This window comes from Lithobates pipiens, unplaced genomic scaffold, assembly GCF_037356315.1.
Source record: "Lithobates pipiens isolate NorthernLeopardFrog02 unplaced genomic scaffold, aLitPip1_a1.2 Scaffold_18, whole genome shotgun sequence".
Lineage (NCBI taxonomy): Eukaryota > Metazoa > Chordata > Amphibia > Anura > Ranidae > Lithobates > Lithobates pipiens.
Window position 1 is genome coordinate 454555966 of NW_027507758.1, and position 15650 is coordinate 454571615.

The 15650-nt window shown below is 44.1% G+C and overlaps 1 protein-coding gene and 1 pseudogene across 2 annotated transcripts in view; one reads left to right on the plus strand and one right to left on the minus strand.

Moving 5' to 3' along the window:
- The window catches only part of LOC143988567 (phospholipid scramblase 2-like), a 64177-nt gene extending 53543 nt beyond the window's left edge, over nt 1–10634 (minus strand). The window contains exon 1 of one of the 2 annotated variants that reach the window (XM_077488243.1): nt 10526–10634. The gene's annotated coding sequence lies outside the window, so the exon portion shown is untranslated. The remainder of the gene's footprint in view (nt 1–10525) is intronic. The other variant, XM_077488242.1, reaches the window with a different exon arrangement.
- A 1812-nt stretch (nt 10635–12446) lies between these two features.
- On the plus strand, nt 12447–15351 carry LOC143986740 (uncharacterized; annotated as a pseudogene).
- Nucleotides 15352–15650: the final 299 nt, after the last annotated feature.

The following is a 15650-nucleotide window of genomic DNA, read 5'->3' on the forward strand; positions in this document are numbered from 1 at the left end:
AGAAGGTTTTTCACTTTAATGCATTAATGTGAAAAACCCTGGAGATTAAGTTCCTAAAGTGCTCTTGATTTATCCCCCACACCTTTCACCATTTTTGTTACCCGTCTCTGGACTCCTTCCATCTTATCAATAGCTTTGATGTGAGGTCTCCAGAACTGGACAGAGTATTCTAAATGAGGTCTCACTAAAGCTCTATATAGGGCAATCAGGACCTCCTTCGCCTGCTGGGGACCCCTCTAGTGATGCATTCACTTCCCCCAATGCCTGGTCACACTGTTCGCTCATTTTACAATCTGAAATAATTACCCCCAAATCATGCTGAAAGAAACTAATCCACCACCAGTATAAAGATTTAAGTGATTATCTTCTACATTATACTAATGTGGCCCATTTACATTTGTGTGGTGCGTTAATGCACGTTATGTCCACTACACCAGATCAGATTAATGAGGCCATACACAGAGGAAGATTTACAAAAACTGAAGAGTGCGAAATCTGGTGCAGCTCTGCATAGAAATCAATCAGCTTCCAGGTTTATTGTCAAAGCCTAAATTGAACAAGCTGAAGTCAGAAGCCGATTGGCTACCATGTACAGCTGCACCAGATTTTGCACTCCAGTTTTAACACTATGGGGTTGATTTACCTAAACTCAACACCCAAATGTCCAATGCAACAAAACGATCAAATTAATCGATTGAGACAAATAGCATGGCAATAGCTGCTGATGGTTTTGATCAACCCAAGTCAAATCGACCCCCCCCCCCCCCCCCCCCGACACACACATAAATCGCACAGGGTCAATTGCTGCTACAACCGACTGACTAGAGTTAGTTCAACCCTTTGTCTGCTCATCGCTTGGCCATGCCATTTTTGTCCCCCTTGAATTGGATCACTTCGTCAAATTGGATATCAGTTGTCCAGTTTTATTGCACAGCTTATGGCCAGTTTACACAGGACTCTGGTACATGGAGCAAGGAAAAAAAAAACATGCATGTACTGCTGGGAATTAAAATAAACATGTTAAATTGCCCTGCATGGGCAAAGTGCTGGTTTTCTTTGTGTGAAAGCCATAAAAAAATAAACAAAATTATAAAGGGTGGGGTGGATGACCCAGGAGAAGGTGGAGCTGCTGGAGCATGGCGCTTGAGGGCTTCAATTGACAGGCAAGTCTGCCAGAAACGTGCCAATATGCCATATACACCCACACCTCCTAGGAATTGAGTTTCACCATTAAGCATCATTGTATTTACCTCTTCAGAAAAAGCAATTCTGAAAAGTGTTTTGACAATAGCAAATTAATATTCGCCATCATCTTCCCTATTCTCCTCCCAGCCAAATCAGAAAGCAGGTTTTAAGACCCAATTGGCCGAGAGGTGAAACTATCGTACTGGCCGCCGAGGCAAGCCACCACGGAGGAGAAGATGCAGGAAGGAGCCGAAACTGCCTGCAACCTAGATGGGGCAAGTACTGGTAAGGGGGGGGGGGGGGGGTAGGGTTTGACTGAGTGACAGGTTTGAGCCGCGGCGGGAGTCATGCTGATGTGGCACACCCCAATGCACGGTAGAGTGTAACCCTGAATTGCAACCAGGGCCAAAAACACTGAATCGATCAAGAATAGTAATCGATTTCATAAATCGATTAATTGGCCGGTAACATAAGGAGGTTAAAAAACCTAAAATTTGCTTTAGAGTACAAAGGGCAAATGATCGCTACTGTAATTACTGTCACACAAAAACAAAAAAAAAGAAGAAAAAAAGAAACTCCTTACAGTACCGATTGTTTGCTCTTTTTTTTGTACTACAAAAAAGGGACAATTTTTTTTTTAACCTCATTATGTTACGAAACGTCTTTGACCTGGTTCACACCTATGTGTTTTTTTTTTTACTTTCACATCTACGCTTTTTTCAGCTGCTGCGTATTTGCATTGAAAAAAAAAGGAAGGTCCTTTGACCCTTTCCAAAAACTGCCTTCTTGGTTCAATATACCTCAATGGAGACGCTGCAGAAAAGCACGTAATGCGTTTTTTTTTTCCTTTTCAAATCGGCGCAACAAAATGAAAAGAATAAAAAAAAATATTATAAATATACATATACATATACATATACACATACACACACACACATATACATACACACAGCAGCAAAAAAGGAAGACATTGTTTTTCTATGGCCAGCATATATTACAGTTCTGTTTGAAAATCTGCAAACACAGGCTAACTTTTTCAAAAAAAAAAAAAATAATAAAAAAAATAAATAAAAAAAAAGTGTCTGATATTTACTAGATTCAACCTCTAATAGTATATACAGCATCTCTTCTGTCATTCTTAGGCCGCGTACACACGGGCGGATTGTCTGCCCAACTAAGTTCGTCAGACAATCCGACAGACAGTCCGTTCAAAATTTGAATGAACGGACTTGACCACACACGATGAGCAGACAGTCCGCTGAAAGCGTGCGCGATGACGTATACAGCACGTACGACGGGACTAGAAAAACGACGTCCTATACACTGCAATGCAACCTTCGGCCGTGTAAATCCTTTCTGAGCATGCGCCATACTTAGTCCGTCCAACTTGCCTACACACGAGCGGACTGTCCGCTGAAACCAAGTTTGGACGGACCACATTACGGAAATTCCGTAAGACTTTGTTCGTCAGACAGTCCGCTGAAAAAGTCCGCTGAAGCCCACACACGAGCGGATTGTCCGCTGAAACACGGTTCAGCGGACTAAGTTGGACAGACAATCCGCCCGTGTGTATGTGGCCTCAGAGTGGATTAAAGATTTTACTCCCCAACCATATAGTTGGTTATCTATATTTACCACTGCATAGATATAGTTAAGAATACTTTTTTTTTTTAACTTTACAGATTAACTAAATTATACACCACACTTAAGGTTATTAACCTAAAAAATAATTGGCCAACTAATGGATTATGAAAATCATCGTTAGTTGCAGCCCTAATTGCAACATACCCCGTTTCCCAGAAAATAAGACCTAGCCTGATTGTCGGTGATGGCTGCAATATAAGCCCTACCCCCCAAATAAGCCCTAGTTGAAGTCCTTGTCGGTCTTATTTTCAGGGTAGGGCTTATATTGCAGCCATCACCAACAATCACGCTAGGTCTCACTTTCGGGGGAAACAGGGTAGATTTGTTATGAAGGTAAAGTAAATACTCATGGTTCTAGTACACCAGGTGTGGGGAGGATGATCAGTGGGGTCCCTTTGGTTCCAGTAGACCAGGTATGGGGTAGGTACTCACACACAGGCCAGATAGCACCCGTTTCTCTCTCCCCCCCCCACAGAAATCCTGGTGTTCAGATGTGATACAGAACAGTCCTTGCTGCCGTCTCACCACATGTCTTACTAAAAGTTACAATATTCTAGTCTGAGGAAAGCTTCCTCCTGCCTGCAGGAGGCAAATTGGAAAAAAATGTAAGCATTTCAGGCACAAAACAGACCTTCATTTGGTGCAAGGTATAGCCTGCTCACATGCACAAGATACAACGGACAGCACCCACAGCCTAATGGCTAGCACTTTTGCCTGGCAGCATCAGGGTTGTAGGTTCAAATCCCATGGGAACCAATGACAGAATATCAAATTGTATTACAACAATAGGTGTACGGTAATAAAAAGCTAGATAGAATGCACTGCCACAGCAAGAATGTGTCGCTGTCCTCTAGCAAGTGGTAAATCCCTCCCTCCACCTTGCTTGTGAATAAAGAATCTGTTGCTTTTACTAAAAACATTGTATGGTTGCATGTACCACTTGCTTTCTACCTCATTGACAATAATGTTACCAAACAGGAAGCAAGATGAAATCTGCAGTGACAAAGCAGCTAAATGTTCTAGTCTCTCACGGTCGGTGGCATACATTCACTTCCTGTCTGAGGAAATCATTGTCAGACCAGCAATTGAGGTGAATCACCAAAAAAGTATAATAAAATGATCAACGTTTGAGTTGTGCAAAGAGCACTCTATGGCATAAAACAAATGTTGTGGTACAGAAATGTGGTCGCACCACTGTTGTATGTTGCACTAAACCCCCCCCCACCCCCGTATTATGCGAGAATCCTGCAGATCCAGAGCGGTATTCCTGCACTGCAGAGGTCACCATGCGATCCGATTGCAGTGAAAAAAAAAAAAAAAAAGTCAGTCGTCACCCGATCCAACCACAGATGGAAAAATAGCCCTTTCCTTTGTCACATTTTTTCGGATCAGAGCGGGTCGGATGTCAGCGGACGTGTCAGCGCTGACAGCCGACGCTCTATAGAGCTCTATGGAGCATCCATTCAGGTCCACCTAAAAAACTGACAGGCAGACCTGAACTGATTGTCCACGTGAAAGGGACCTAAAAAGGTTTTCTAAGATTCCTCTGTATTTGGCTCCATCCATCTTCCCATCAACTCTGACCAGCTTCTCTGTCCCTCCTCCCATACTCGTCTCCAGGATTTCTCCAGAGCCTCTCCAATCCTCTGGAACTTGCTACCTCCACTGGTCCGGCTATCCCCTTACTCTTGCTACCTTCAGGCGATCCCTGAAAACTCATCTATTCAGGGCAGCCTATTGCGTCTCAAATGAATCTCCTACCACTTCCATAAGCTCATTCTTGACAGTTATAACCTTTTGTACCACCTGCCCCACCCTATTAGATTGTAAGCTCTTCTGAGCAGGGCCCTCTTAATCCTCTTGCATTTTATTTTATCTGTATTGGCTCCTTTTTATATTGTAAAGCGCTGCGTAAATTTTTCGGCGCTATATAAATCCTGAATAATATTATTATTATTATTATTAATAATAATAATGCTGAAGAAAAGCATCCCCACAACATTGTACTGCCACCACCATGTTTCACGGTATGGACGCTGTGTTCAGGGTTCGTTTTCCACCAGAGCGTTTTGCTTTTACGCCAAAGAATTACATTTTGGTCTCATCTGACCAGAACACCTTCTTCCACATGTTTGATGTGTCCTCCACATGGCTTCTCAGAAAAAGGGACTTCTTGTGGCTCTCTTCTTGCCACTCTTCCATAAAGGCCAGATGGAGATGGAGAGGGATGTGGAGTGCACAAGTCCCACTTGAAGACGCATTGTAACATGATTAATGCTCTCCTTGCCTGGCAGTTTCGGTGGAAGGCCATGTCTTGGTAGGTCTGCAGTTGTGCCATACTCTTTCCATTTTTGGATGATGGATTGAACAGTGTTCCGCGAGATGTTCAAAGCTGGAGGATTTTTGGTTTTGTTTTTTTACAACATAACCTACCCCTGCTGTAAACTTCTCAACTTTATCCCTGACCTGTCTGGTGTGTTACTTGGCCTTCATGATGCTGTTTGTTCACCAAGGTTCTTTAACAAATCTTTGAGGGCTTCAAATAATAGCTGTATTTAAACGGATTAAATTGCACACAGGTGGACTCCATTTACTAATTAGAGGACTTCTAAAAAATAAAAAGGCAATTGGTTCCACTAGATTTTAGTTAGGGATAACAGTAAAAAGGGGCTGAATACAAATGCATGCCACACTTTTCTTTTTATCTGAAAAGTGACCAATTTATTATTTTCCTTCCACTTCACAATTATGTGCAACTTTGTGTTGGTCTATCACTTCAAATACATTTACGTTTTGGTTGTAACATGACAAATAATGGAAAATTAAGGGGGTATGAATACTTTTTCAAGGCACTGTATAAGCTATAGGCAAACGCTGAAAACTCATTTATTCAGGGAAGCCCATTTCACATCCCACTAAGATCTGTACCCGAGCCACTGCCATCAAATCATCCCCCACAACCATTACCTTTTGTACCACTTCCCCCTCCCTTTAGATTGCAAGCTCCACAAGCAGGGCCCTCCTGTCCCCTCTGTATTGAAAATTGTACTGTCCCCTACCCCCCTCTACAATGTAACGCACTGCACAAACTGTTAGCACTATAAAAATTCTGAATACTACAAGTTCTAACAGGATGTATTTTTTTTTATTCCTTCCCATGCCAACATGGGGAAGAGATAAAAAAAGAACACCATAAATCTAAAGTGGTGATAAGACTTTTTATTGCTTATCAGAATAAGTACCTGTGAGGAGTTTTATATACAGTGATAAGTTAGGTAGGAACTAACAAGGAAAATATCTGCTCCCTTTCCTTGTGAATTCTCATCAATGAGCGCACACAAGGTAATAGGCACGTACTTTTTAAATAAATGGTGAAAGACATGAAGGGGTCTGATCACCATGACAATTATGGAGAAATGCCTGCTAGAGGGATCCCCAAATCAGACTTTAACCACTTCAATACTGGGCACTTTCACTCCCTTCCCAGGACAAATTGTAGCTGTCAGTGCTGTCGCACTTTAAATGGCAATTGCGCAGTCATGCAACACTATACTCAAATTTGTTGAATTTGAGGAGAAAGATTTATTTTGGTGGTATTTAATCACCACTGGGTTTTTTTGTTGTTGTTTAATGTGAAAGATGTTACACCATTATAATTGTGATCTCCTAATAAAAAAAAAAAAAAAAAAGGATTCTCATTTTTGCCAGAATCATGTAGCTCTAAACTGTCAGTACAGATGTCCCTGCTGAGGAACGTCGCATACCGACTCTCCTCCAGCATTGTCAGTATGAGGAGAGAGGCCAATAAGCGGCAGTTTCCAGTTTACACTGATGAGCTGCAATTGGACACAAATGAGCTAATGGTAAAGTCTACGTCATAGGCTGACAGCGCACCACTGATTGCCATGCTGCGTGCCCCTGTACTATGATGTCCTCCCAGAACGAGTGCGCTCCCGCCCACCATATAGTAAAATGCTGGACCACTGTAACCAATATCCACAACTGGAATAAATCTTTATTGTGACACTAAACTCTGGTTCTAAAAAGGTTTCTATTCAAGTACAAGATCTTAACCACTTGCCGCCCGCCCTATAGGTAATTGACGGTGGCAAAGTGGTTTCATAATCCTGATCGGACATCATATGACGCGATCAGGATTTTGAGCCACTGCGCGCTCCCAGGGGCGCGCATCGTGGCGATTGTTGTTGCGGGGTGTCAGTCTGACACCCTGCAACTACGATCTCGCTAAAGAGTCTCCGACAGACTGTTTACCACGCGATCAGCCGTGTCCAATCACGGCTGATCACAGTGTAAATAGGAAAATCCGGTGATCGGCTTTTCCTCACTCGCGTCTGTCAGACACGAGTAGAGGAGAGCCGATTGGCTGCTCCTCTGACGGGGGGGGGGGGGGGGGGGGGGTTGTGCTGATTGATTATCAGTGCAGCCCCCCCCCCCGAGGGTGCCCACACTGGACCACCAGGGACGCCACCAGACCACTAGGGATGCCCAGGACAAGGTAATCCTCCCTAGACCACCAGGGATGCCAGTCAGTGCCCACAATGGATGCCAATCAGTGCCCATAATGGATGCCAGTGCCCATAATGGGCATCACTGATTGGCATGCATTATTGTTTGGCACTGATTGGCATCCATTAGTACAGTACAACATAATACAATGCCGCCTATCCATGCCACCCATCATTGCCACCTTATCAGTTCCCATCAGTGAAGGTGAAAACCTACTTATTTACAAAGTCTTGAAACTGAAAAAAAAACTTTTTTTTTTTTAACATTTTCGGTCTTTTTTTTATTTGTTTAGCAAAAAATAAAAAAACTGTAGAGGTGATCAAATACCACCAAAAGAAAGCTCTATTTGTGGGAAAAAAAAATGATAAAATTTTCATTTGGGTACAGTGTAGCATGACTGCGCAATTGTCAGTCAAAATGTGACAGCGCTGAAAGCTCAAAATTGGTCTGGGCAGGAAGGTGTATAAGTGCCTGGTATTGAAGTGGTTAAAGTGGATGTAAACCCAAAAAAACAAAAAACAACACAATAAAAAACGACTTCCTATCATTTGAGCCCAGTCTTGCCACACAGAGTTATCCAGCTCTGAGCAATCCTTTTATTTTTCAGTGAGCTAAATCTTGACAAACAGAAAAAGTGCCAAATCCCCCCCCTTTCTGCGAGTGCACTAGCCTGACACATGCATTATTTTTTAACCACTTGCCGCCCGCCCTATAGCAGATACACGGTGGCAAAGTGATTTCAAAATCATGACCGGACGTCATATGACGGGGGGCGCGCATCGCGGCGATCGTTGTTGCGGGGTGTCAGTCTGACAACCCGCAACTAAGATCTCGGTAAAGAGTCTCCGACAGGCTACATTTGTTCTCCATGGTCTCACTGAGTAGGAGGTAGCCACCCTCTTTCTTGCCCCAGAGATGGATTATTGGATGTGCAGTGTGCCTAGAGCAGTGTACATGACTGCAACTAAAGCTGGTCATAGAGTTCAGCAGGGCCTGGATGTCCATCGATGGCCTTTCCCATTTGAGAGGAAAGGATGAACTTCTCTGGAGCAGGACTGTTAGTATATGTGTTTCATCAGCACTTGCAGCCAATTGTCTGAAGTGCTGATCAGTGTATTCTGACCATAGAGGAGTCCCACTGTCAATACTACAGTAACCCAGCAGGGAGCTTCATCCATCTCGAACATTGCCAGCTTTACCTGCACTGCTTGTTCCAAACAAACAGAAGTGAGGGGGAAGAGGAGATGTCCAGGAACACAGAAGACATTACAAAACCTTTATTCTATTTGGCTGGTCTTCCACACCTTACAAATCACATAGCCAGGTCTAGTTCCCTTGACTCCTGGGATATCAATACCATTACATTAATCCCCCCCCCCTCCCCACAGCCATACAGAGCATGTGTGAGCTTTAGCGGAGGGCAGCTAAACTGCTGGATTACCAGGAGGCTAAAGGGTTCTGGCTTCATCTGCCCTCAAGTAAAATGGCTGCAGTAACATTACAGGTCAAGTGTGGCTCCAGGCTAAATCGGTAAATCAGATAAGATAATCACCATTTAGGCAGACGTGTATGGATTATTTGTTGCAGAAAAAGGACATTGTTTAAACATCACTTTAACTGCACCTCCTTTATTGCTCCTGAAATGCCAGACAGTAATACTTCAAAGCTTCTGCCTCGTACACTACTCCTTCCCACTGTTATTAAAGTGGGGTAGAAAGACAGTTTTACCAATTCCTGCAACCACAAATGTGTAAAATTCCTCCGCCATGCTATTGTATTCTGACAAGGGGAATTTCCCACCACCAGGAATACACAGATCAGCACTGCAGCCATTGGTTGCAAGCACCGATCGAAAAAAAAAAAAAAAAAAAAAAAAAAAAAAAGTAAAGGAGATCAAATACCACTTGGCGGAAAGCCCCATTTGGCGAAAAAAAAAAAAGTAAATTTTGTTTGGGTATAGCATTGCATGACCACGCAATTGTCAGTTAAAGTGACAGTGCCAGATCACTAAAAATGGCTTGTCATTAAGGGGGGAATCTTCCAGTCAGTAAGTGGTTAATGACACCCCCAGGTCAGTTTGAAACACATTAAAGGGCCGGTTCACACTTGTGTGATGACAGACATTGCATGTAATTCACAGCACACTGCTGTTCACATTACATGTGATGTCTGTGCCGTGCGATGTCAGCCATACAGATAGTATGACTGATATCACACCGCATTCAGTCCAAACATGCACAGGACCCTTTTTTTCTGTTCAGACCAGAACCGGAACACATGGGTGGTGTTCACACATATAAGATCCGATTTATGTCCGAACTGTCAGTTGGCAGTGCGATACGCAAGCTGAAACGGAGGTGTTGGTAACATAATGACACCCCCAGCAGTTCACATATGGCAGTGTGAACTGCCATGCGTGTCGGTGCGATGTGTGAACCCGCAGTTCATACACATCGTGTGAACCGACCCTTACAGGAAAGAGAGGGGGCTCCTGCAGCATCTTCGTGCAAATGCAACGAGAGTTCATTTACATAGCATGTGTGATGTCTGTTCACAATAGAACCCAGGCTCAACCAATACACCAATGGATTGATATAAAAATAAACCAAACAAAATTTAAACACACACACACACACACACACACACACACGGAAGTTTACTAAAACCAGGAGCACACAGAACCCCTCCCACGTTGAATTGTACGGTTTGCTCACATGTTGTAAAGCACTGAGCAAACTGTTGGGTGCTATATAAACCCTGTATAATAACCAATCAGCTTCCAGGTTTTATTGCTAAAGCTTAACTGAACAAGCTGAAGTTAGAAGCGGATTGGTCGCCAGGCACCAGATTCTAACTTCCCCAAACACACGTACGCTTTATTTCTGATTACCATTATTTGTCTGCCTAATGTTTGTTCAAAGTAACAAACAACACCACCTATCTGCATAATAGCTTTCCTGCAAAGAAACAAATAATAATAATAATAAGCAACAAACAATAATAAAGCCACCTTGTAGAAGTACAAACACTGAAGGTGTTAGTCAAGCCATCAACAGGTGCCATAAGGCGAGCTCATTGGATGACCCTTCTATGCCATGCCAATGTACACACAATAGATGGCTCCTCTATATAATGGACATCCTGAAGCCCAGGAGCACGGACAACTTACCTTCACACACAGCTCAGAGTCCTCCCAGCTCTCCTCTCCTCCTTGTAATGTGCGTCTCCAATACACAGCCAGACGAGCCTATGCTGTTACGTCACGAGGCGGGGTGTGGCCAGGGAACGATAACAAACATATAGAGGAGGGAGGGGGAGGATGGATAAGGAATGGCCTCAGGCAGGTTCTGGGAAGAAGGATATCCAGGAATTTGATCCAGCAGATGAAAGGAGTGGCAGAGGGGGATGGGGCTCTCAATGGACATGGTGCTGTATGTTATGTTTGTTAGAGATGGCACAGGCGTCTCTGGAGCTGATTACAGTGTGCTCACAGCATGGAGTAATGTTTACTTCTGCTCATTATATCCATAAGGGTGTGTATGCAGGGAACGTATGAGTAGATCACAGTGGCGGCTGGTGTTCACAATTTTTTGGGGGGTGCAAACAAGCAAATAAGTTCTGAAAAAAAAAAACCATCAATCGCAGCCACTGTGCCCATCCATCGCAGCCACTGTGGCCATCCATAGCAACCACTGTGCCCATCCAATCGCAGCTACTGTGCCCATCCATCGCAGCTACTGTGCCCATCCATCGCAGCCACTGTGCCCATCCATCGCAGCCACTGTGCCCATCCAATCGCAGCCACTGGGCCCATCCAATCGCAGCCACTGCGTCCATCGCAGCCACTGTGCCCGTCCATCGCAGCCACTGTGCCCGTCCATCGCAGCCACTGTGCCCATCCATCGCAGCCACTGTGCTCGTCCATCGCAGCCACTGTGCCCGTCCATCGCAGCCACTGTGCCCATCCATCGCAGCCACTGTGCTCGTCCATCGCAGCCACTGTGCCCTTCAATCGCAGCCACTGTACCCATCAATCGCAGCCACTGTACCCATCAATCGCAGCCTCACTGTGCCCCATCAATTGCAGCCTCACTGTGCCCCATCAAATGCAGCCTCACTGTGCCCCATCAAATGCAGCTTCACTGTCCAATCAAATGCAGCCTGTGCCCTATCAAATGCAGCCTGTGTCCCTTCAAACCCCCCCCCCCCCCTCACCCTTCCCTGCAGGAGGTCTGGACCGACAAAGCGGAACTTATCTTGCTGTGTTGTCCTCTCCTGTGGTGTCTCCTTCAGATGGGCACTGGCAGTGGCGATGGAGGAGTCTGCGCCTCATACTTCCAGTTTACTCACTCGGGCGCAATGGGAGAGAGAAAACTGGAAGTGACATCTAACTCAGATGTCAATCAAACCACCCGGCCATAGTAATAGATACTACTGGCGCCAGGCCAAAGCTGCTCGGTGCTTCGGAATGCGCCGCAAGGAGGGGACAAAAGCCCCTAAATGAAGAGCCACTTCGGCAATCTTGTGATTGCAGAGACGTGGCACTTCTCATAAGTGCACTGTGTCCGGCGTCCGAATACAGTGCACTTATAGACCTTTTTTTTCTATTTTTTTTTAAAGGGCCAGTTAAAAAAAAATATATATATATATATATTTTTTTTAAGTCAGCAGCTACAAACACTGTAGCTGCTGACTTTTAATAAATGCACTTACCTGTCCAGGGTGCCCGCAATGTCGGCCGCCCAATGCTGACCCGTCCCTCGGCTCTCTGCCATTCTATCTAAGGGAAACAGGCAGTGGAGCCTTGCGGCTTCACTGCCCATTTCCTACTGCGCATGCGCGAGTCGCTCAGCGCTTTGTGAAAGGGTCGCCCTGTGTTCTGGGACACACACAGTTCCCAGAACACACAGCGCCCCATTCCCCAGAAGAAAACGCAAGGAGGAGAGAAGACCAAAGATCACCGCGGAGTAGGAAGAGGCAGATTAGGACGATCTGCCTAGCAACAGGCATTTCTGGTAAGTTTAAAAAAAAAATGTTTCTTTTTTTGGAACATTTTAATGTAATTTTGTTTTTTCGGGTGGCCCTCCACTTTAAGTGGGAGAAGTTATGTGACTCTGGAAAGACTTAGTAGTTCGGAAACTGATAAAGAAAATGCTAAAAAAAAAAAAATCTAAATCATCTGAACCACTAAGGAAACAAGGATCTAAGGTTAAAGCGGTAGGAAATAAAAATAATTTTCCACAGATCAGTGACTTGCGCAAGGAGGGTTCTAACCCAGCAGAATTTTCTTTTGAAAATCACCTTCCAAAAGGACAAAGCCCAGTGGGACAGGGAGAAACAGAAGGAAAACCATCAATTAAAGGGGTTGTAAAGTAAATTTTTTTTATTTTTTTAAAATAACAAACATGTCATACTTACCTCCACTGTGCAGCTCGTTTTGCACAGAGTGGCCCCGAACCTGCTCTTCTGGGGTCCCTCGGCGGCTGTCTCTGCTTCCTCCCGCAGGTGCTTCTCACGTTAATGCGAGCTCCCTCGCATTGGTGAGAAGCACTGCGGGCGCGCTCCCGTGATACAGCCGGCGGCTATAGCCGCTCGCTGTATCACAAGGCCCCGCCCCCCGGCGCGCTGCGTCATTGGATGTGATTGACAGCAGCGCGAGCCAATGGCTGCGCTGCTTTCAATCCATCCACTCCAGCCAATCAGCGGCCAGGCTGAGCGGCGAAGAGGACGGCGGGGGCGAGCGCGGGATTTTCGAGGGGTCAGGTAAGTAAAACGGGGGGACTGGGGGCGCCGGCAGTGTGAGATGTTTTTTCACCTTAATGCATAGAATGCATTAAGGTGAAAAAACATTTACCTTTACAACCCCTTTAAATTATTATTATTATTATTGGCCCAGGGAAGAGGTATAGAGTTACAATAGGAGAGGCCCAAGGACGGAGCCTTGGGGTACCCCAACAGAAAGAGGAAGGGGAGTGGAGGAGATGGAGTTGTAAGTGACACTGAAAGTGCACTGAGATAGGTAGGAGGAGAAGCAGGATAAAGCAAAATCAGGGAGGCCAAGGGAGTGTAATTTGCTGAGGAAGAGCAGGTGGTCAACTGTGTCAAAGGCAGCAGAGAGTAGAGGTCGACCGATATATCGGCCGATATTTGCCGTTTTTTAATTAATCATCATCGGCCGATTGCGCTGATAAACAGGCCGATTAGAACTACAGCACGACTTGCAAATTACTTCTGTAATAGAGTTGCAAGTTGCCTGAGTCTTCAGAGAAGACTTTCCTCCTCTCTGGGCAGTCTGCCAAGAAAAGAGTAAAGAGATACAATGTTTACACTTCTGAATGAACTCAACTCAGTGTGTAGAGTTCTCAGTTTAACCATTTAAAGACTAAATCTTTTCTGACATTTGTTGCTTACAAGTAAATATCCTGTATTTTTTGCTAGAAAATCACTTAGACCCCCCAAAAATGATATATATATTTTTAGCAGAGATCCTAGGGAATAAAATAGCGGTTGTTGCAATATTTTATGTCACACGGCATTTGCACAGAGGTCTTTCAAACACTTATTTTTTTGAAAAAAATACACTAATGATTAAAAAAAAAAAAAAAACGAAAACAGTAAAGTTAGCCCATTTTTTTCGTCCAAAAGTTTTGACTACCCATTTTTATTTAATATTTAATATATCTTTTTTTTATTTTATTTTTTTATCTAAATTATACATACAAGTAAACTAATTGGAGGTTTGTTTTGTTCAATAAATGTTTAAATGTAAGAAATTTTCTGTATCACTTATTAAGGCTGCTTTCACACTGGAGCGGGCAGGTGTTGCTGGTAAAATGCTGCTAGTTTTAGCGGCGCTTTACAGTCATTTTAGCGGTGCTATTCGGCTGCTAGTGGGGTGCATATAACCCAGCTAGTGGCTGAGGAAGAGGTTAAATGCGCCTGTGAAGCGCTTCTGCCAAATCGCATTGCATGCGCTTCGGCAGTGGTGCCATTTATATCAATGGGCAGGAGTGGTGGAGGAGTGGTATACACCACTCCAAAGGTGCTGCTTGCAGGACTTTTTTTTAACATCCTGCCAGTGTATCGCCTCAGTGTGAACGCATTCGGGCTTTCACACAGACTGCAGGGGAGCTGTTTTGCAGGCACTTTACAGGTGCTATTTTTAGCCCAAAAGTGCCTGAAAAATGCCCCAGTAGGAAGGGTGTTTGTTAGATTTTATAAGATGAAAGGGGAGGGGGGGGATCGGCCTAACATATCGCCCCAAAAAAATCGGCATCATAGCCGTGATTTCTAAATATCGGCATCGCCATCGGCCAGAGAAAAACCCATATTGGTCGACCTCTAGCAGAGGAGAGGTCTGAAAGTATGAGTATGGAGTAGTGGCCATTGGTTTTAGCAGTTAGTAGGTCATTGGTGAGTTTTAGTAGGGCAGTTTCAGTAGAATGTTGTGGGCGGAAGCCAGACTGTAGGGGGTCAAGAAGGTTGTTGTCCATGAGGTAGCGACTCACTCGGTCATGGACAAGGCGTTCGATGAGCTTGGAGGCAAACGGGGGCAGGGAGATGGGTCTTAAGTTGTTCAAACAAGTGGGGTCTAGTGAGGGTTTTTTGAGTATGGGGATAACCAATGCGTGTTTGAGCAGGGAAGGAAAGTTCCTCCTTCTAGAACAGGCTGTTGAGAACATATTCTCCAGAAACTTCTCTTTTGTACAGAAGCTACTTGATTAAGACTATCTAATTGGGCAACATAGGTTGTCCACCACTCCCCCTTAAATCTACAGAGAGCATCAGGAAAAAGGGGTCAACAATACTAGGAGTGAAAATAGCAGATTGAACCAGCAATTTGAAGAGTTCGGATGTGTTCTAAAAAATATCTGTAGTACCTTTACTGTTGGGTTTGGGGAACAGAATTGGAAGAAGTCAAATGAAATAACCAAAGGTCCTGAAGTTAAAACTAAAATCTCGAGAAATATAGTATCTATTTGGGACTTTATATGAGGTAAAGACCATTTATAGCTCCATCCCTGTCTATTGAGACTGTCATAAGGGAAAAGGGTCAAGGGAGAGGTTGGGACTTTGTATGAAGCATGTAGTCTCCAGGGGCAACCAACTATCAATAATAGAATTTTTAAAGATAATATACATTGAGACCATGTTCCATAAAATCACATAAATAAGTGGTAGTTGTACTGTAACCTCTGGAAAGAGTCTAAAAATGCCAAGGTATATATATATATATATATATATATATATATATATATATATATATATACATCATCCCAGGGAGGACCTACTAT